General features: G+C 40.8%; 1 protein-coding gene across 5 annotated transcripts in view; it reads right to left on the bottom strand.

The window, feature by feature from the left end:
* LOC144807723 (uncharacterized) overlaps positions 1 to 22,287 on the bottom strand; it is a 1,505,442-nt gene that overhangs the window by 594,417 nt on the left and 888,738 nt on the right. The window lies entirely within an intron of this gene.

Genomic DNA, 22,287 nt, shown 5'->3' with positions numbered 1-22,287 from the left:
CGTGCCCTCTGAACATGTGTACTTTCCTGAACCGGAGGCACAGTATTGGTCTTGTCACTTGTTCCCGGGACTTGATTGTCGACAGAGCGGCACACAAGTGTTTAAGTGCGACCGGCAGAGTTAGGAGCTGGCAAAAGCACTCACTGATATCGGAATAATTAATGTAAAAGCATCAAGGTAACCATGTTGTTCCTGCTTACATTTCACATGCTTTACTTAAACTTGCATTCCCTATGAGTGTTTGCTTATTCCATGATTTTGTAACTTTTTTTTTAGGCAGCATATTACTCTCGTCTAATGCGTAATTTGAATTGCGCCGCATCCAGGAGTTTATAGCGGGCCACAATTGGGTTGTAGCTGAAGGCAGTGCAAGTTTCTATCAATGGGGCAGTATGGGGTTCAGTGGAGAGGTTGTGGCACTATGGTCAGAGCTGCCGAGTTTGGAACTGGGGAACCAGGTTCAGCCTTCATGACCAATCCCCCAGACCACTCTTATGGTTGCAACTAAAAGATCAGTTTGAGGGTCACAGTTCCAGAAAGTAAGCGGGCTCACTGTGCCACTGGATCCAAGTTAACCTGACTGATGAGGGGTAATACCCTGAAACCAGGCCCAGGACACTTGTTTCTGGTCCAATGAGGACCTGGCTTAGGAGTTCAGGCTAGACTGTTCCCATGAGGGGCAAGGTAAAGATTTATTTGCATATGGCTGGGTCTAAGACGGGTGGCATGGCGAGCAAAAGAATGATGGATTTAACCCAGATCTCTTGACTCAGGGTGAATGTTGGATTTGTTCTGCATTCCTTCCGTAATTTTTGTGTCTTTTGTATGGTAAAGTCAGGCTACTGATGAGTAGCCTAAGTCTATAAAGAGTGCCCATCTACAAAAGCAACCATTAGTCCTTCATCAGAAGATATCAATGCACCAATGACTAGGTCATGATGAAGAGGAAGTTATTGAAGAAGCTTGATAATTGTATGAGGTGACTGCCATTTTATTTTTTAAAGTAATACCTACCATGATGTTCAATAGTTGGTGACATTTGCTATGCACGCTGTAATTGTGGTGACAGGAAGGGGGATGCATTACTTCAGAGCTGGCACGAAGTGATGCCTACTCAAAATGGCCGAACAGTTTTAAGTAGAGTCGGGTATACACTTCAGTGGAGTAAGACATGTGAACAGCTGTCACTCTAGATGCAAAATGGCGGGTGAATGCGGAGGCAAAAATTAGGAATACCTGTTGCTTACAGTTAATGATAGGTCACCTAGTTTACACCCATTTCAGCTTTACCCAAAAATTGTTTAAAAAAAAGCAGTACTGCTCATTCTTAAAACGACTTTACCATTTCAAACTATGTCCGATATATTACATGTGTGTCCTTGTTGAACATCTTTGAGAAATCTCTTTCTTTGACTGAAAAAAATGTGACTGGACACTTCCTCAAATTCATAATATTTTTTCCCAAAGTGGGTATGCGTGGCTTCATATAAAAATAAACTTGGAGGGTCCACAAATTAATTTATTTAAGTACAACCCTGTTGCATAAGGCATGTAATGTATAAAAAAAATATTGCAAACAGGGAACAAATAAGTCCCCGGTAAAAATCTAAACTCCTGCTAGATCGATGGTGTATAGTGCTACATTGCCACCTTTCAATGAGGTAGAAATGAAATCACACACCCTGTTCAGCAAAGCATGCCCCCATATGCAAGGTAATCGTGGACACAAAGTCCGTTGAGGTGCTCTGGCCCTTATCTCTCCTGCACATGCTCATGTGAACTATTGGGGTTTAGGATGACCAAAGACTGGGCTACAGCAGGCCCTGTTAGACAGGCCATTGTCTTGCCTGCATATCCCGTTTGTGCAGGACCAACCAACATATGCTTGTTTTTTTTAATTCTTGTTGTAATTTGGGACGGTCATTACGCCCCACCAGTTTTCAATATCACCAGCCAACCCTGAATGAATAACAATAATGCAGCATCCGCAGCTGCCTGGACCAAGGGCCCCATCCAGACACAGCTATTCCACAGACAGGACAGAAAACTAGCATTTTAACCCAGGTATTTTTCAGTTAGTAAACTTGCTGCATTTCTTCTCATATTAGAGCGCAGCTGCAGGGCGATTGTGCGCCTCTGTTAACGTTTTCATGTTAATGGCAGTGCCCTTCATGGGCTGCAATTAACATGGAAACTTTAAAAAAGGAACACTATCACCCCGTAGCCCAGCTCTATTTAAGAGAAAATATGCAGGAAGCTTACAAACACAGTGTGCTTTTAAGTGATTATAAAAGCACACGCTGTGTTTGGTGCTGCATTTCCTTTGTTTTCTAGAGTGTGGCTGTGGGTAGATTTGTGCTTAATCGCAGCTCCTGACGGGCTCTGCAATGAACCCCACAGCCGCACTCTAGAAAACAAGACATTTAGCAAGAGGGAGCACTTGCTAAATGCAGCGGCGGCATGAATGCTCTCGGAGATGTGCGCGCCACAGACACAGCAGTGCGCGCTCCAGGGCACGGATGTGCGCTGGCGCCCAGGCGCGCGGCTTCGTGGGAACACTGCTTACAACAAAAGAACAAGTAGTATGAAGCAAGGAAAATTTAATAAAAATGAGAGTATAAATAGACAGTACAATATAACGAAATATAGAAACAACCGCGGCCCGTGGAGGGAGTTGCGATGGGGCAGGCAGGTGGGGCGGAGGAGGGGCAGGGTGAGGAGTGATAAACAACGGAATCTGGGGGCATATTACCAACAAGTAGCGATATTTATCGCTGCCTATCGCTGGATATGTTAGCAGAGAAAACATGCTATTACCAACGTTTCTCTCCATTGTGCTAAAATATCCAGCGATAGCGGCGAAATGCTTGAATATCGTTGAGAATACAGCGATATTCACGCATTAGAGACGAAATGGTCTTTGCCATGTTATCCACCTGCCATTGGATAACATAATGGTCTGGGCAGGTGTTAGTATTTGGAGATTTTCGCGGTTAGCGCGAATATTTCCAATGGTACGCCTGCCTTGCTAATAGGCAATAGCGACGTTAGCGACTGCTTTCAGTCGCTAACTGGTTGGGTATGCCCACTTTGCACGTCATTAGCGATAAACATCGCTGACATGCAAAGCGGGCCCCAAACTGCTCGCTAACGCCTAAAAGCTGTCGCTAACATCAGTTAGCGACAGGTTGCTAATAGGGCGATAGAATTATCTCTGCTTAGCGGCCGAAAACGGATGCTAAATCGGTGATAATTGCCTATCGCCCCACTTGGTAATATGCCCCCTGGATCATTGCAGGTATGTAAACAATTAAATTAATAAAATTAATTTCGGGACATATTATCAACAAAAAGCGATAGATTATTATTGTTTTTAGCGGCGGGAAAATGCTGATAAAGCGACGATAATGAGCTTGATAATATGCTCTTGAGAATTCCCATACCAGCCCAGGTTAACACTAGAACTTGGGCTTCTATAGCAATTTACAAGAACCTATTATCAAGCACATTTTCGCCATTTTATCGGCAGTTTCCTGTCCATAAAAAGTTGATAATTTTAACACTGGTCCTTAATAATATGCCCGTCAGTGCCATATTATCAGTAAAGGGCGATACAGTAGGAAACTGCCACAAAAGCGGCGAAAATGGTCTCGATAATGTATCCTTGTGAATTTCCATAGAAGCCCAGGTTAACACCATAACCTGGGTTTCTATGGGAATTCACAAGGATATATTATTGAGAGCATTATCACTGCTTTACCGGCAGTTTCCTGTCGATAAAAGCGGCGATAATGTATCGTCCTTTATTGATAATATGGCCCATAATCCCTTAATGTACAGAGGCACAAAATGATATTAAAGAAAAAAACATAACAGCATGCATTATAGCAAAACACATTTACTACTATAAAACGTTTAACAACAGATGAATATAGGAGCATATTATCAATACAGGCAATAACATTATCAACACTTTATCGGCAGTTTCCTGCCGATGAAGTGGCGATAATTGTATCACCGAGTCTTGATACTATACCCCATAATTCGTTAATGTACAAAGATACACCGCACAAACGCACTCCCAAACAACTTTTTAACTCACCTTTCAAAATGAATTCTAGATTAACAAGAATACCACTCACACAGTGGATATTCTTCTACAAAATCTCTGGAGTTCAGTGTTTGCAGCACAACCGTCAAATTGAACATTTTCCCTCTCAATTCAATTCAAAGTACTTTATTCGGTTTTCTTAAAAGAAACCATAAAAGTTATAAAAATTACAAAACATTGCATTCATAGGTCAAGATACACGGTTAGCACATTACCCGGGGAGGGTAACATAAGGAGCTTATTTGTTAAAGGAAGAGACCTTAAAAATAATACTCTGATCAGTTAAAAATCCAAACTTTTTCGGTACTTCATTGCCCATCTCAAGAAACCGGCCACAAAGGATACAGTCAGGTGTTAGCAATTGCAAGTAATAAAGTGCAGGACGCACTTGCACAAAATTTAACTTTTTTAAAATGGGTTTTAAATAAAAAGTCCTAGGGAATTCATAAAATTTACAAAAGAACATAAAGTGTAGCAAGTCCTGAGGAGACAAATTGTCGCAGACACAGGGTGCTAACACATTTCCTTTCTGACATCCCCTTGGGACTGCTAATAAAAGATGAAAAATTTTTAATCTGAACCTAATTAATAAAAATCGCTCATAAGCTGGTATCGGCCCTAAAAGATATGGTTCAATATCTAGGGAGGTTTTAAGCATCACATGTGATCGTACGCTGGGCTTCAGCAGATCTTTCTCCTCCCTCTCCATTGTTTTACGCAAGGTGAAGAGATATTTTATGAGCGCCACATCTTTTCTGGTGATACCTTCCGGTTTTAAAAACAGGTCCAGGCAACCCAAATTTCTAAAACAGGTTTTTAGATATTTTATCCATGGGATATTGATCATATGATCTAGACTCAAGATCTCTTTTAAAAGGTTATGTGTAAGGCCAAGATGTTTGTTAAGCCAACATTGTAGCCAAAAGGTGAGGGGGCGGAGGGCCAAAATGTCACAGATAAAAGGCATACCAGTTTCTTCATGGACAGACAGGTTCGCAGTCCCCTTTGGTACATTCAGTAGCTGTTTTAAGAAGTTATTTTCTGTCACCTGTAGGCCCGCAAGTCCAGAGTAACCCCATAGGTCACTCCCATAGCTAGCTATGGACATACTCTTGGCGCGGTAGATCTTTAGCATTGCTGGCATGGGACGTTTGCCCATTCTATCGGCGAAGCCAAATAGCGCGGCATTAGCCCTGGTGACTTCTCCCCTTTCCTTGTTTAAGAGTGCAGCCCAGTGAAGCCGGTGATCAAATAGTCCCAAATACGAAAATTGAGTACAATTTGTCACTCTGACTCCATTAATCATAAAAGGATACTGTCTTTTTGTACTCTGCCCTACCTGCATCACATAAGACTTGGGGTTGTTTATGGACAAGTCTCGCTTGGCCATAAACCGATGGAAGGCATTGAGTAGGGTTTGTAACCCTTTCGGGGTGCGAGCCAGAAGGACTGCGTCGTCTGCATAAAGCAAGACGGGCAGACCCCGCCGTCCCACGTGTGGATAATCAGCCCCTGTCTCTAGCAGTGCTCCTTCCAGGTCATTTATATAAAGGTTAAAAAGGGAGGGGGCTAGTATACACCCCTGTCTAACACCCCTCTTGGTGCTAAAATTCCTGGATACCTTGAGGTCTGTGGTGTATCTGATGTTAGCCTTTGTATCTCTATGCAGATCCCTTAAAAAGTCCACCAGGTTCCGCTCCACACCCATGGCCCCCATGGATTGCCACAACTTTCCCCGGTTGACACAGTCAAAGGCGGAGGAAAGATCCATGAAGGCCATGTAGATTGTCACTGTGCGACAATGGTGTACTTTCCTAGGATCAGGTAGAGATTTAGGTACTGGGCCATAGTCGAATGACCTGGGAGGAACCCATACTGGATATCTGAGATTTTCCCTCTCATTTTATGCATACATACATATAAATAACCAATTAAAATCCTGTTCACATTAATTCAAAAGAAAACACATATTTCTATTGGTTTAACATGCCAAAGCTTTCGAACTAATAGAACTTTCAACCCTTCCCCCATTCCAGAATCTGCCAGGTACCATAGAAACACTTCAGAGAACACCTAACTCAGCACACAGGTGAAAAGTTCATCATACATTGTTGCAAATTAAAACAGCAAGTGTGCTTGACTGGAGAATATACCAGCTTAAATTATGTAACGTTCTTTTTTATCACTTTTTCTTAACCAATAAAAATAAGGCTTTTAAAAAACAGAAATATGGAACCTAGTTTTCTGTAAAATTTTGTCAAACAACCAATCATTTCATTCTTTTTTTGAAAACTGCATGTTGTCCACCATTTTAGAAAAATCTTACTTTTGAAACTAGCATTTCATTTACAAGCGCCATCAGAGTGCATCCAGATCTCTCTTCAAAATGCTTACAGTGTGCATTGTGGGACACAGCTATATTTTCTGGAGTCAAAGGTACGCACAACAGAAAAGAATTCACAAGGACCTAGGTTTACCAAATTTAGACATTAAATGGATTGGACAGAGAGGATTAAATTTGTACCAATTGATGCCATTGGTGAAATCCTTTATGCATCTCCAACACCCTGACCTCATAATTGTGCACTGTGGTGGCAATGACCTAGGCACTTTGACTGGGGTGGCTCTGGAAAGGCTCATGAAGGACACCTTTGCCCAATTGATGACACTGTTCCCGAAAACTGTCTTTGTATATTCTAATATATGCCAAAGGCAGAGATGGAAGCGGTCCTACCACTATTGTCTATAGGAGAGATGGTGTACATTTTACAGATGAGGGGAACAGAGTGTTCCTCATAAACTTAAGACTTGCAATTAATTAATTAAACTTTTTAGAGCCACACAACACATAAATAAATACAGCTCATAAATATCTAAAATTATTTTTAGTTTTCTTGCTTACGTACGCTTACGTGATGACTTTCAACATTACAGCTGTACGTCAACCATACGTGGTTGGTACGCGTACAATAAATCTACCACCCCCTGAGCAACACTAAAGGTTCAGAATGTTTCTATCGTGCCCCCTTTCCTTATTTGTCAACTTTGTTGTACTGTTTCCTTGTGACTCGGCTGCCGTGACAAATAAGATGGCTTGCAACACTTCCTGGTTTGGAGTATTGTCAGCCAATCAGCATGCAGCTCCTGCTCATAATTGTACATATTTCTGTACGCGTACGCTGCGATTTTCATTTAAAAAAAAAAATAGAGCCTAAACATGGCATGTACGACCCACTAACCACGCGAGATCGTCACCACGAAGCCATTAGCATGCATTTTGGGTTATATTATCAACAAAACAAGATGGATTATTGCCGCTTTATCGGCACTTTCCTGCTGATAAAAGTGGGGATAATGTGTCGCCTTTTGTTGATATCACGTTTTGTTGATAATATGGCCCAAAATCCATTTTATTAATGTAATTGTTTAGTTACCTGCAATCATGCGGATTCCGTTGTTTATCACCCCTCACCCTGCCCCTCCCACGCCCGCCCTGCCTGCCCCATCGCAAGTCCCTGCACGGGCCGCGGCAATCTAGTCATCTACCACAGAGTTGTGGGGAATCCTTGGTGAGGCGCGCCTTCACTAACGAGTGCGCACTTCACCGAAGACGTTTCGGAGTTCAGACACGTTTTCAGTTGCTCTTTAGACATTCGTGAAGAGAAAGTGGAAATATTTCTGTGAGAGTTAAAGAATGTTGTTTCACAAGTTAGAGAGTAAGTAAACTTACCTGACATTATAGACAATATTGAATGTACTCAGTTAATGTATTTTCTCTAAATTAAAAGAAGAAACAATAACATTTGTGTTAAGCAAGGTCTTAAGGGAAAAGAACACATTGAGTTAGGAATAGTAGAAAGACTTTTGAATTAAGAAGGAACATTAATGAAAAAAACAAGATATTGAAGGATTGACAGAATAGATAACACACAACTGCATAAAGAAAAGTTAGTTGAAGAACAGAAGGAAATTATTAATATAAAAATTAGACAATAAATTGAGAGGCCTAGGTTAATGAATGTTAGGTAATTATAGGTTAAAAGCAGTGAGAAAAAGAAAGAACCGTAAGCTACAAGGTTGCAGATAAATACTAGAGGAGAGGCTAGTTCGAAATTGGAAGGGGTAGGTAATTAGTAGGGTTAGACTAAGTTATAGATGAGGAATAGAGATTGAGTAAACACATGAAGTATTCAAAAAGCAGTGTGATAATGAAGTCTAAATATACACAGGTGCACAGTGTTGTTCAGGACAATGAATAGTATATTTTCCATTATAGTAAAACACATTTACTATTTTGGAAAGGGTAAGGTAAATAGACATATTCTACATTTTTTAGTAGTGTATTTTACTATAACAGCCTGAGTCTTTTCCTATAGTCATAAGGAGTGACTGGTTTCAAAATTTAAGAAAAGCTAAGAACAGGATATCCTTATAAGTAATTATAGTTGTATAATTTTGCAAAGGACTAAAAGTCTACTAATGGAATGTTATTAGATAATGGTATTTATATAGTATTTTCTGTAGGCCAAAATAGGTGAAAACGATAGTTTTGTATTATATATTACGAAAAATGATAAATTAACTGTTTATATTTTTATACAAGGAGCAAGAACATAAAGGAAAAATTATGGAAAGAGAACAGCCTCATACTCAGGAGATTTTGGATATTACTTTGAGTATAATTGAAGAACTAATCGTATCTGTCACAGGCAATGAGAGTGAAGAAGGGAAATTAGTGCTACAGACATCAATTGTGATTGTGATTGTGATTTTGAAGACGAAAACTGTGATGCAGATTTCGTTGATGTTTTGAATTATGTTGAAATTTTAGAACACATTAAATCAGAACCTGCTGACGAGGAAATTGATCTGAATGACATATCTGATGAAGTTGTATTGGAATGTCTGTTAAATGAGATGTTACAAGAATAAATTTATTGTTGAAAAATAATAAAGGTTTGAGCACTATCTACTAATGTATTTATTGCACTAAAAGTGAAGCAGTTATAGAGTCAGTTATATATTCTTTAATGTTTGTATTGATTTAAAATATGCAAAGTGGGTTTGAGGTTATCGATTGCTTAAAATACGTATGGAGTATACATGCAGTCTTGTATGTAGGTGCAAACTTGTGTTTTATGCCTTCAATTCCCCAGTCTGTATCCTTAGACTTCCACCAAACACCCTGACACTGCTTTTTTAGTATTGTAGTGAGCCACTCAGCAGTATGTTCTTTTTGATTGTACGGTGGTAAAACTGAAGCTATAATAAATTTAGTGAGGAACTTTCTTTGCAGAAGTGTAATGATCCAGTCAGTATCTAGATAGTCATGGATTAAAAGAGGACTTAGTGCATAGGCTGTTTCAAACCTCTATGGACTGTGGATGCACTGTTCTATGCACCAGCAAACTTATGTTTTATACGTTCAATTCCACAATGTGTATCCTAGTACTTCCAGCAAACATTCTCATACTACTGTTTCAATATTGTAGTGAGCCATTCAGCAGTATGTTTTTATCTGTATGCTGTGGTACAACTGAGGCTGTTATAAATTCAATCAGGTTCATTCCTTGCAGTCTTGTAATCATCCACTCACTATCTAAGTACTCATGCTTTAAAATAGGCCTCAGGGCATAGACTGCTTCAAAACCCTTATAGACGTTATACGTTCAATTTACTAGTTTGTATCGTTACACTTCCAGCAAACACTCTGTCACTGTTGTTTTAGTTTTGTAGTGACTCATTCATCGGTATGTAGTAATCCTATCACTACATTAAAACACTAATGGGCACATATACAATAACTGGCATATCCCCAGGAATATGTCAGTTATTGTGCTCCATGACACGACCACCATGGATGCGCCGTATTTACAATGCGGTGTACCATGGGACAAAAATGGCACATATATGTGATGTATCTGTGCTGTAAAGGTGGTGCATTGTTTGAGTTATGTTGGAAGTGCAACGTATTTCCAGCAATGCTCTGGGGGCCCTATGCTCAGACTGCTGTGTCATCCTTACACCTGCTTCAAGGTAGTGCAGGGTTTTGACAAAGCATGAGCGCAAAAGTGACAAAGTGAAATCTTGTAGATTTTAGTGAGCCACTTTTAGGAGGTGTTCCTGCGCCGGAACACCGCCCCCCCCCCCCCACATGTAGGAATGTCTCCTTCTGGTACAGGGATTTACAATGTGACGTACCTCCCAGATACGTCACATTCTAAATACCACATACCATGGCGCATCTTTGGCACCACCGCTTCATCAGAAAAGTGATGCAACTGTGGTGTAAAAGAGGCATAAGGGTGTTGTAAATCTGCCCCTAACAAACACTTACAAATTCACCCAGGCAGTTTTACTAGCAGTGCATTCTTTTTGAATTTACTTTTGTTATTATTTTACATGAAATGTAACTTTAAAAATAAAATAAATATTAGTATTTATAATAAAACTGTAGGCAATTACTATTAAAAGAAAGAAATATAATAATTAGTTCATTTCAAAATTATCATTTACAAAACCTTTGAAATTCACTCAAAAAACATAGGTTTCACACACGTTATAGTTAGGAATTAGCATTTAAAAAACCTTAGAAATTCAGTGTCTTGGGGTAGAAGGAAGATGGCGTCAGCGTGAGCGGTCGCAGCGGCGGTGCTCTGTGACACTGGGCTCTATCTACTCAGGGATATGCTTTTCTACAGGCTAACCGAGTGATCAAGACCCTGTATTCTACATTCTACATTCAGCATTCAGCATTTCTGGAGCTTCCCATACACGGACTTTATCGGCTGGGTCTGGATCTGGATCTGTTTTTTTTTAGTAGCCTTTTATTAGCCTGCTTGCTTCAAGACACTTTGAGACACTGTGACTGATAATACATCAGCAGCGTCGTGAGCCACAGTGGGAAGCGGCGGGGGGTGAAAAGAAAGAGACCGGAGGCACTGAAAACTGTGCTGAATTATGCAGCGCCCAGCTCAGCCAGGATTACCAGCATGAATATCGCATATTGGGCAGTAATTAATTACTAGTTAAATGGATGGTGATGCCCCGGATTGACCTCGACCTCGGCTTGGCTGCTCGTCCTTTTTGTCTGAAAATTATCAAAAGGACGGCTTTTAGGGTCAGAGCCTCAGCGTAAGCTGCATAGCAGTGGTGATTTTATATCACTGACAAGCCGTGTCTGCTGTCAAAAGACTGCTTGTGCCTACTAAGTTCCTCCTATATAGATTTTCCTGGCCATCGCTTTTGTGCTAAAAAAGCCTTGATTGAAGCCTCTGTCTTTTATACATTTATACTCTACTGACTGCTGTAACTTGGAATAACTGCCCTTATTTCTTACCGCCTTTCTCTGCCTTTGAGACGCCAGGAGGGCTTCCCTCCCCGCCCTCCGTCCTCCTCCCTGGGGTCCCAGACGTCATCTGCAGACGGGAGAAAATTGGGCTTTAAATTCTTACGCGCGCTGCGTGGTTGAGCACGCCCCACGTGTCCTGTTGCCAGGGAGACGTTGAAAAGGGCTGGGAAAGGCAAAAGGGCTGGGAAAGGCAAAAGGCAAATGGTGCTTGGGAATAAAAGCAGCAGATGCAGATTTAATACGAAGGAGAGGTGGTTTATTGCACAATCGCTTTCTGCAACAGAAGCAAATGAAGCCACAGTTGGTACTGGAAATTGTGCTGACTCATCTGCCTCATTTTTCGGGACTGAAATACTGACTAATACTATCCCTGTATTAATATCTGTGTTTATATCTTTTTCTGGTATATCAGCAAAACCTCAAATAAAGCTCCAAATAGGGAAGAGTTACCCTCGCAATACTTTCAACACTGCCTCCTTACAGAGAGAGCTGAAAACCTATTTTAAAGGTCAAAGGAAACGCAATACTATCTTGAAGCAATCCTTTTACAGGCGCAAGAGAAATTTCCAGGGAGGAGGTCGGGGTAGTGTACGGACGTCAGTAGACTATCAAAAAGGTTTTGTGACGCCCTCTAAGCCCTATAAAGCTTTGGATATGGAAAGGAATACCGGAGAGAGCAGGGAGCACAAGGAGGACAGAGGGGAGGAACTCACCCTGCAAAAGGAGCAAAAAGGCCAGAAAACACAAACAGGGGCAGCAAATAACTCCACTCCTAAGAAGGAAAAAGGGGATGGAGTAGGTGAGCTTCTACAGGGAGAGATATCTACCCTTCGAGACCTTGAGAATGCAGAAACTGTGCTGACACTTGCCCAACATACAATTAACAAACATAAAGGCCCTGAAACTAGGGGAACCAGAGCAAAGGAGAAAGACCTGGCAAAAGACCCGGTAAAAAACCTGGCAAGAAATGAGGTTCAAGAAAAAGAGAAAGGAAAAATTAAAGATAAAAATATGGAAAAAAACTGGAAAAAGAAAGAGAAAAAACCAAACGAAAGGAGAGAGAGAAAGAAAAGGAGAAAGAGGCTGGCAGCAATAAGGAGAAAGGGGGTGAAACAGAGGAAGATGCCAAACTGGAACTAATGGTTAAAAAAGCGCAGAGATTACAGACTATTAAAAACTTAAAGGCAAGTGCAAAAAATACTGGCATAATTGAGCCATCCCAACCAAGAATCTCCAATATATTGAGCCCTCTGCATAAGGATTGCCAAAGTGAAGCATCAAATAATGGGGAAAAATACAGATCCAAATGCAGAACAAGAACTCTGAGGAGTGGAATATAAGCTGTACTCATCTTATGCCTCCAACTAACTTGGAAGAAAGTGGAATTATAGGGACTGGCGAAGGAACTTGGAATGCTGACTCAAATGAGTCCCAGCAAGAGACAAGGGCTTCTATAGAAATAGACGCAGTAGCATCAAATCAGAGAGAACAAATGGAACAATTTAATCAAAAAACAAAAGTGAACCAGGAAATGAAGGACCTGATCCCTTTTCCCAATTCTCCCAATTCGCAAGATCGTTCAGTGGGGAAGGAATCACACCCAGCCAATCACTCTCTCTTGGATGAAGATTCCGAATCTGAGGTATATGAAACAGGGATGTCTATCTCTAGTGAGTCAAGTCAATTGAGCAATTCAAGAGAATCAAGTCCTCGAAGGGGCGCCGTATCTTTGGAGATCTCTGGCTCCAATGACTCAAGATTATCTAGCAAAATCACCATCAAGGGGAAAAAAAGGAGCGGCGGGAAAAAAAGGTCAAAACACAAAAGAGAACGAAACTTATTGAATGAGGAAACCTCAGACCCTGGAAATAATACGGACTATGTCAAAAGTAGACCTAATCCCCCCAGAAGAAGTCCTAGGATTGAATCATCAGGAGAAACACCATGTCAAACTCCGAACTTTCAAGAAAACAAAGATAGACACCTAAAAACTACGGAGCCCACGCTGAGCCAGGTGCTTAGCTCAATAAAAAACTTCCATGAGGATGTGAAAAAAGACAGTCAAAAGAACCGCATGGCCATTGAAAAATTACACGCCGCTGTGAAGAAAGTGGGCAGTATCTGCTCCGAGATTTCTGCAAGAATGGTCATGGTGGAAACTCGTACTGAGAATCTTGAAACCGATGTCGCGACGCTTCAAAAAAAGGAAACAGAACAAGACGGAATAATAAGAGATCTTACGGCTAAAGTGGAAGATCATGAAAACAGATCCAGAAGGAACAATTTAAGGTTTCTTGGGATTCCGGAGAATTTTGAGGGAAGCGATGCTAGAGAGGCAATGGTTAACATACTCAAAACATCATTTCCAGAATTGGAAGCCTGGGATATGGAAAGGGAAGTCCAGCGAGCCCATCGCTTCCCCCTAATGTTATCAAAAAACATTAACAAGCAAAATCAATATCCCAGGGCAATGCTGGTCTGCTTTGGGAACTTTCTACTTCGGGAAAAAATCTACGACCTTGCAAGACCTACCACCCAAAGAGAATATAAGGGGTTCAAATTTTTTGTCAGACCGGACTTCGCTCACGCCACTGTGGAGCGAAGATGGAAAATGCGTCAGCTATTTGGACAGTTTGAAAAAGCTGGAGCAAAAGTATTCTTGCAAAATCCGGCACGCCTGAAAATTATATTTAAAGGTGCAACAAGAAGCTTTAACAGCATAATACAGGCGGAAGACTATCTTCGAGTAATCTCAGAGACAGTTTCTCGAAATCCAGGGAAATAATCTAAATCAGATTTAAAGACTTGTAGTAAAAGGAATATATAAGATGAATTAACTATTATAATTTGTATCAGGTAGAATGTATAGATTGGGGAAGCGTGGACTTTTAGCAGAATGGCTGATTGGTATAGGGAAATTAAGTTTGATAATTATTATGAAATGTAGGCTTATGGTCAACTACAAAAGATAAGCATACTACTTATACTAATAAACTAGCCTAGCTCGCAGAGCCAGTTTGCGCGGATGTCGCACCCCTGGTCCAGATAGGCCCAGGTAACCTTCAAAGATGGTGGAGGGAGGGGTGGAAGGGGAGGGGGGCAGGCCGGACAGGTTGGACATACAGGGGAGTAAATTTATGTTAAAAAGAAATATGGAAATACTTAAAGAGATTACAGGAAAGCAGACTATCTGGGATAAAAAATATGGTACTCTTTTATTAGTAGTATGGCTGGGATAAAATACTATCTCTGAATATTTGCGGACTTAACTATCTCAAAAAAAGACAAATGGTTGCAATTGGCCTACAGAACTGGGGAGCCAATGTTGTATGTATGCAGGAAACTCATATTGAAGGGTCCCAGAGCCAGCTGTTAACACTAGGATATAAACTGGTGTGTGCTACCTCACAAGGTGTTAAAATTCGAGGGGTTGCTATTCTGGCTAAAGGGAGTGGATTGGTGTTTTACAAATCTAAAACTGATAAGTTTGGCCATTGGGCTAACACCGAATGCAGTTATCAAACAGGGCAAAAAATGACAATTTGTGCAATTTATGGGAGTAATACAGATGACCCCGGGGTTTTCGAAGAGGTCTCAAACGAACTATCACACTGGCCTCTTCCGGTGTTGGTCTGCGGGGACTTCAATATAAACCTACCGGTCAACTGGTCCTTAAACGATGACTGGGTCTATAAAGGACGTAAACCCAAAGTATTCCGCTCTCTTAAAGATCTGTGTCTTATACATGGACTTGTGGATAGCTGGCAGACTTCAAACACCAACACCGGTGACCTTGGCTATACCTTTTATTCCAATCCACACCGCACGCATGCTAGAATTGACTATATTTTACTTTCAAATTCACTAGTCAGGAATTCCCAAACTGTTAAATTGCCTCGGGTACTATCGGATCACAATCCCCTTTTATGTACACTGACTATTAGACTTGTTAAATCAGAGCCTAGCCTGTGGTCATTTGAAAAAGCTTTACTGAACGACCCTCAGTATTGTATCCACATGAAAGACTGGATACCCAAGTTCCTAGTAGAAAACATCAATAGTACATCAATAGAGGTTGTTTGGGACACGTTGAAAGCAGGGGTCAGGTGTGAGACTATGTCATATTCCCTCAGAGCAAACAGGCGAGAGAAAGAGGAGATGCAGAGGTTGCAGGATGAGCTTATTTCAGCAGAAGTAGGACTCATTAGTGTTACTAGCAATAGAGATACAACTGGGGACATCTCTAACACCTTAGCCCAAGTAGTGGTTGCCAAGGCAGCAATCACTAATATGTTTTCAGATAAGGCAATTCGGAAAGCCACGGCACGAAAAGAATTAATATATGAATTCAATGAGCAAGTGGGGCATCAATTGGCGGTGCGATTGTGACAACAGGTCAATGCTTATCTAATAAGGGAGATTATTGACCCAGTGGAAGGCCAGTTAAAAGACCCAGAGTTGATTAAGCAAGCATTTTGGAGGTTTTATAATGAATTATACATGGATAATGGCAAGGAAGACGTTATAGCAATAGAAAGGTATTTAGAGAATTGTGAAGTCACAAAGCTTGAGGTAAATACGCAGCTGACTCTAGAGGAAACTCCGAACATGGAAGAGGTATTGACCGCGGTCAAGAGCCTCCCTAAAGGAAAGGCAACAGGTCTGGATAGCATACCTTCAGAGTTTTATGGCACATTTATAGACGAAATTAAACACATATTTAGGGATTTGATTATTCATATCTTTTCCGGGGGGGAACCTCCCAGCTCCTGGTCTAGGGCCAAAATTGTGATTTTTGCTAAAAAGGGAAAACCCCCAGAACATTTAGGATCATATCGCCCTATAACCCTTATAAATGCGGATTCTAAAATATACTCTAAAATCTTGGCAAACCGAATTGCACCTATAATACACAAAGTGATAGTCAACAGTCAGCATGGTTTTGTCCCTGGAAGGTCAACGATAAATCATATCCAGAGGGTTATTACACTTTTTGACGGAACAGAAACTACAGGAGACCCTATGGCACTGATCCTTTTGGATGCAGAGAAGGCCTTTGATAGGGTCTCCTGGCAGTTTCTTTGGAAAGCAATGGCAATGATGGGATTTCAAACGAAATTTATTCAGGCGATACAAAAGATGTATAATAATCCTAGGGCTGTTGTATCTGTCAATGGAAGCCTAACTAAGGAAATTGCCGTCTCCAGGGGAACTCGCCAGGGGTGCCCTTGCTTGCCATTGCTCTTTGCAATATATATAGATTCCTTTATTCCCTATTTGGAGAAAAACAATCATATAACCCCCATTATATCACAGGGGTACCCGACAAAAACATTGGCATATGCTGATGATATTGCTATAGTTACCGCAGATCCCACAGTAGCAATGCTGATCATTGAGGCTGAGGCCAGGAAATTTGGGCTGGTTTCTGGTTACGCGTTAAATCAGGAAAAGACACAAATTGTCCTAAATCAAAAAATTGTAATGGATGATCCTAGGGTGGTGAAGGGAGCGACATACCTGGGTGTCACAATTTCTTCAAAGCTAGAGGAAGTTGTAGACATAAATCTTAAGCCAATGCTGAATACGATACAAAAGGATCTACGACGGTTAGACAACCTCCACCTGTCCATTTTTGGAAGAGCAAATGCAATTAAAATGGTGTACTTTCCCAACATATTATATTTATTTAGAGCAGTTTGTCTACAGTTCTCTAATCAGTGGTTTACAGTAATGGAACGTACTTTTTCAGTATTTATATGGTCATACGCGCAACCCCGACGGGCATATAGATATCTTACCCTTCCTAAGGACAGAGGTGGGTTGGCACTTCCCAATTTAAAGAGATATTACTGGTCATGCGTATTACTTTACAGTAAGGAATTATTGCAAGACGGGAACAAAACAGAGGTACATACCGCTTCAATCTTTCAGCTATTGGTGGGAAATTCCTGTTATGGCTATTTTTGGAGACACATACACGACAGCTACCACAAAAAGGTCAAATTCAAGACTCTTTATAGTAGTTTAAAGGTTTGGAAGGCTGTAAAAAAAGTATTAGGAATAGGACGATTCTCATATTACACTCCGGTACTAAATAACCCAATTCTTCCACCAACAATCTTTAAAGATAACTGCGTTAATAAATGGTATAATTTGGGAATAACACAATTAGGAGATTTTTATACTAACCAGGGGATTAAATCTTTTGATGCTCTAAAGGGAGAATTTGGTTTAGATTGGCGGGATTTTTTTAAATATCTCCAAATTAGGGACTTCTTAATTCACAAAGCTGGAGCAAGGACACTCGGGGAAGAATCTACTGTAGTAGAGACAATTATACATTCTAAGAAACATACGATCGGTGGAGTTTATGTGTCATTGCTGGATAGGTTACCTGACGAACTAGATAAAACGGCAACGAGATGGCAAAATAAACTCAAGATCTCTAAAGAAGGATTCCTATATTCTTATCAGCTAGCTCAAACCATCCTTATTTCTACCAAACTCCAGGCACAATTTTACAAAACCTGTTTTTTTCTTTACTATACACCCGATAAGATTGCAAAATGGGGAACCGGTAAGGGGACCTGCTGCCCGAGATGCAATCTATCTAAAGCAGACTGCATCCATATCTTTGCCTCTTGCCCGGTGTTAATACCTTTGATACAAAATATAGAGAGGTTCTTAACTTTGGCTCTTCATAGAAAGGTCGCCTTGTCACCAGAGGTAATGGCACTTGGGGTGGAATATTCAGATAATCTGGAGAGCGTCACAAAATTATATTTGTTGCCATGGCTGTTTGGAGGCTATGTCTAGCCTCGGCTTGGCTAGACCCGCTACCACCCACCTTTCAACAGTGGCTAGCCAGGCTTTTAGCTGTGCATAATATCGAGATAGCTATATATAAGCGGAAAGGTAGACGGCGACGCGAAAGGGGCATGCAAATCTGGACTCCTCTCACACACTGGCGAGATCTACAAAACTGATTTATCATCAATATTGTAATGTATTTAAGTTATGGCTTTAATTGGTTTTTCGTGATGCTTGGAATATATTTTGTAAATTCTCTATAATGTATACTGAAATATGACAAAGACAACGTCAAATTCATGATGTTAATGTACAGAATGTATACCTGTCCAGGGGGGGGGGGGGGGAATAAATATGTTAAAATCAATAAAAACATTAAAAAAAAAAAGAATTCAGTGAAAAAATCATAGGTTTCACCCATGTTATAGTTAGCTGGACATTGCTCTCATACAAAACCTTTGAAATTCCTCTGTTATAGTTAGCTCAGCTAACTATAACTTGCGCGCCCGCAATGCACTGCTGATGACGTTACATATTACATCACTCATGACGTGGTCAGTGACATCACTCATGACATCACTCATGACATCTCAAATGACATCCCTGATGACATCACTGATGACATTATCCTTGTGGCAGACCTCCTCTCACTGTAATATAACCTTTGATACACGCGATCAAAAATAGAAACTAAAATTTTCAAAAAAATGGAGATAGCAATTCCAGTCAGAACAACCTATTCATTAATTCCAAAGTCTACATACACATCCACTCACTCACCAACAGTTCTATATAGTCACTCATACATGTACTCACTCATCATATGTACTCATACACCTATATATGAGAGGTGTGGCTCCGCGGCCAGGGCGACTGACGCGGGGATCACGGTTCGATCCCCGGCTCCGGCGGCAGGTTAGCCCAGCACCATGTGACTCTGGGCAATAGCTTGCTTAATCTTCCCGACGGCCCCCAGCGCCTAGAGACCCTTACGGGTGATTGTGCGCTTTAAACAAATGTGGATTATTATTATTATTATTATATCCTGTTATACATCGACACTCATCTACAGAGTTACTCACACATGCAAATAAACTATCAAATATCCATTTACTTGCATATACAGCTATACACCCACCACTACACTAACTTCTACAGAATCGTAGACATACTTACTCTCTTAAACAATCACTTATAGAAAATCATACTTATTTATACAGGAAGTCTCGCTCTCACATATACTCACTTATATACATCAATACTCACATATACTAGTTTAAAACATATGTACTTACTCATAAAGATACTATTGAGACAGTCATTCACTCACTATCACACCCATCTACCCATACAGTCCTGCACACATGCTGTCTTCAAAACACATACAAACAGTGAGTCAGTCATTCATGCATCTGTGCGCTAAGTAATACTCCCCACCGAACCGTACGAACACTCATTTTGGTACTCAAAAAACGAACTAATAACCCATATAAACACTCATGTAGCTACTCACCAACCCATGCTGCCACTTATATACAAAGTGAGACACTGATACATATATTTAAATGTTTAAAGATTACTCGCTAATACACCTATTCCCTAAGATATACTTAATAAGTCAGTTATACAAATAATTTTACAAAAAAAAACATCCATTTAGACACTTATTTACCCATTTATTCTTCCATCGACCTTTAGATATACATATATAAAAAATATTTATTTTTCAGAAAGACACACATTCACTGGATGATGTCATCAGTGATGTCATCAGGGATGTCATTTGAGATGTCATCAGTGATGTCATGAGTGATGTCACTGACCATGTCATGAATGATGTAATATGTGACATCATCAGCAGTGGATTGCGGGTGTGCGAGATATAGTTAGTACAACTAACTATATCGGAGGAATTTCAATGGTTTTGTATGAGTGAAATGTTCAGCTAACTATAACACCCCAAAAATCTACAGTTTTTTTCTGTGAATTTCTAAGGTTTTTAAATGCTAATTCCTAACTATATCAGGTCTGAAACCTATGGTTTTTTCAGTGAATTTCAAAGGTTTTTTAAATGCTAATTCTTAACTATATCAGGCCTGAAACATGTGGTTTTTTCAGTGAATTTCAAAGGTTTTTAAATGCTAATTCCTAATTATGATGTGTGTGAAACCTATGGTTGTTCTGTGAATTTCTAAGGATTTTTCAATGCTAATTCCTAACTATAACGTGTGTGAAATCTATGTTTTTTCAGTGATTTTACAAAGTTTTTTAAGTGCTAATTCATAAATATACCGTGTGTGAAACCTATGTTTTTTTGGTGAATTTCCAAGGTTTTTAAAATGCTAATTTCTGTATCAATGTTTATATTTTTTATATATTTATTTTCCAACAAACTGCCTTTGTATATTGTAATACATTGACTGTATCCTGTAATATGCAACGACACAGCTAGTTTTTATGATTTGGATAAAGTTAAACAGTATGGTCAACATCTTCAATCAAAATATAAACAGTCAAAATTGTCAATTAATATATTTTTTTTCAACGTGCGCGCAACGTGTGCGCACCTCGTCATTTTTTTTCCAATGTATTTTTTTGCCCTTCGGGGTCCTTCAGAGACCCCCTGAGAAGGCCTAGGGGGTCAGGGAGTCTCTACCCTGCCCCCTTTTCACGTTCTCCACTATTGTTTTTGACTCAGTTCCGCCTCGAGGGTGTGAGCAACATGTGCGCACCTAGCGATTTTTTTTTAAATGTTTTTTTTGCCCTTCGGGGTCCTTCAGGGACCCCATGAGAAGGCCTAGGGGGTCTGGGAGTCTCTTCCCTGCCTCCTTTTCACGTTTTTAAAAGCTTTTACAAAAATCGGGTAAAACGTCATTTATATGCGACAGTCGCGCAACGTGCACGCATACGTGCGCACACGTTGCACGCCCGTAAAGTCATGTGACATGAAAACAACACTTTTGATTGGTTTATAGTAGGTTCTTTTCAGAATCTTGAAAAAACCAACCCACTTCCCTCACTATCCCTTTTGGTTTCCTGAGAGAAGGATCTCTGCTTTGTTCCAGCTTTTTTCATATCAAAATGGCAGAACAGCAGCCACAGGATTCTTTTGAGTTTGTGTGTGAGTAACTCTATAGATGAGCGTCCATGTGTAATAAGATGTATAGGTATATGAGTACATATGATGAGTGAGTATATGTATGAGTGCCCATATAGAACTGTTAGTGAATGACTGGATGTGTATGTAGATTTTGGAATTACTGAATAGGTTTGCATGGGCGAAATTTGAGAATTCGCGGTCCGCGAATTCGTGCGAAATTGCAAAAAAAGGCTGCGAGTTCGCAAATTTTCCCGCGAACTCGCAGATTTTTTGTGCCATTTACACAAATATGTGACCACGTGTGCCTGTAACCTTGCCAGCGCGCCAAAAGGCGCCGAGGTCCCTTGAGTGAGCTGGCCATTATAGTGGGGACAGGCGGGAAGACGTTTCATACCGCTAGTGTGTGGTGGACGGGGCCAAACGGGCAGGGCTTCTATGCGAGTTCACATGCATCTTGTTTATAAAGGGTCAGAGACCGAGCAGAGCAGCAGATGAGGAGAAAGCAGCCTCCTGGTCAGAGGAGCTACACGGGGATGGCACTCGGGAAACTCATGGATGCAAAAATACGATTGGGACAGGACCCCAGAATCCTTCAGATGTCCAAGATAGCTCTGCTGCGCGTGTTGGTACAACGCCATTCTGATCCTGCTCAGTGGGCTCAAGCGCATGCAGCTGCTGCTGCTGGACAATGTTCCATCTCATACTAAACTGCCCCGTACAGGCATATGCTGGCGCTGGGCAGTAGGCTGCAGTGGCATGTGGGCGCTACACGCCTGGTACATGCTCATGCCAGTGCCAGGGGGGACACGTGTTTATTGGTGTTGTGTAGCAAGTTATGACTTTACATTTTGACTGCAACAGACGGTGGTACCACCTACACGGATCAGGAGCATACAGGCACCAGACTTCATG

The sequence above is a fragment of the Lissotriton helveticus genome, chromosome 1_2 (assembly GCF_964261635.1).
Source record: "Lissotriton helveticus chromosome 1_2, aLisHel1.1, whole genome shotgun sequence".
NCBI classification, from domain to species: domain Eukaryota; kingdom Metazoa; phylum Chordata; class Amphibia; order Caudata; family Salamandridae; genus Lissotriton; species Lissotriton helveticus.
Note: the sequence above shows the minus strand (reverse complement) of the source record. Positions and strands in the feature narration are given on the sequence as shown.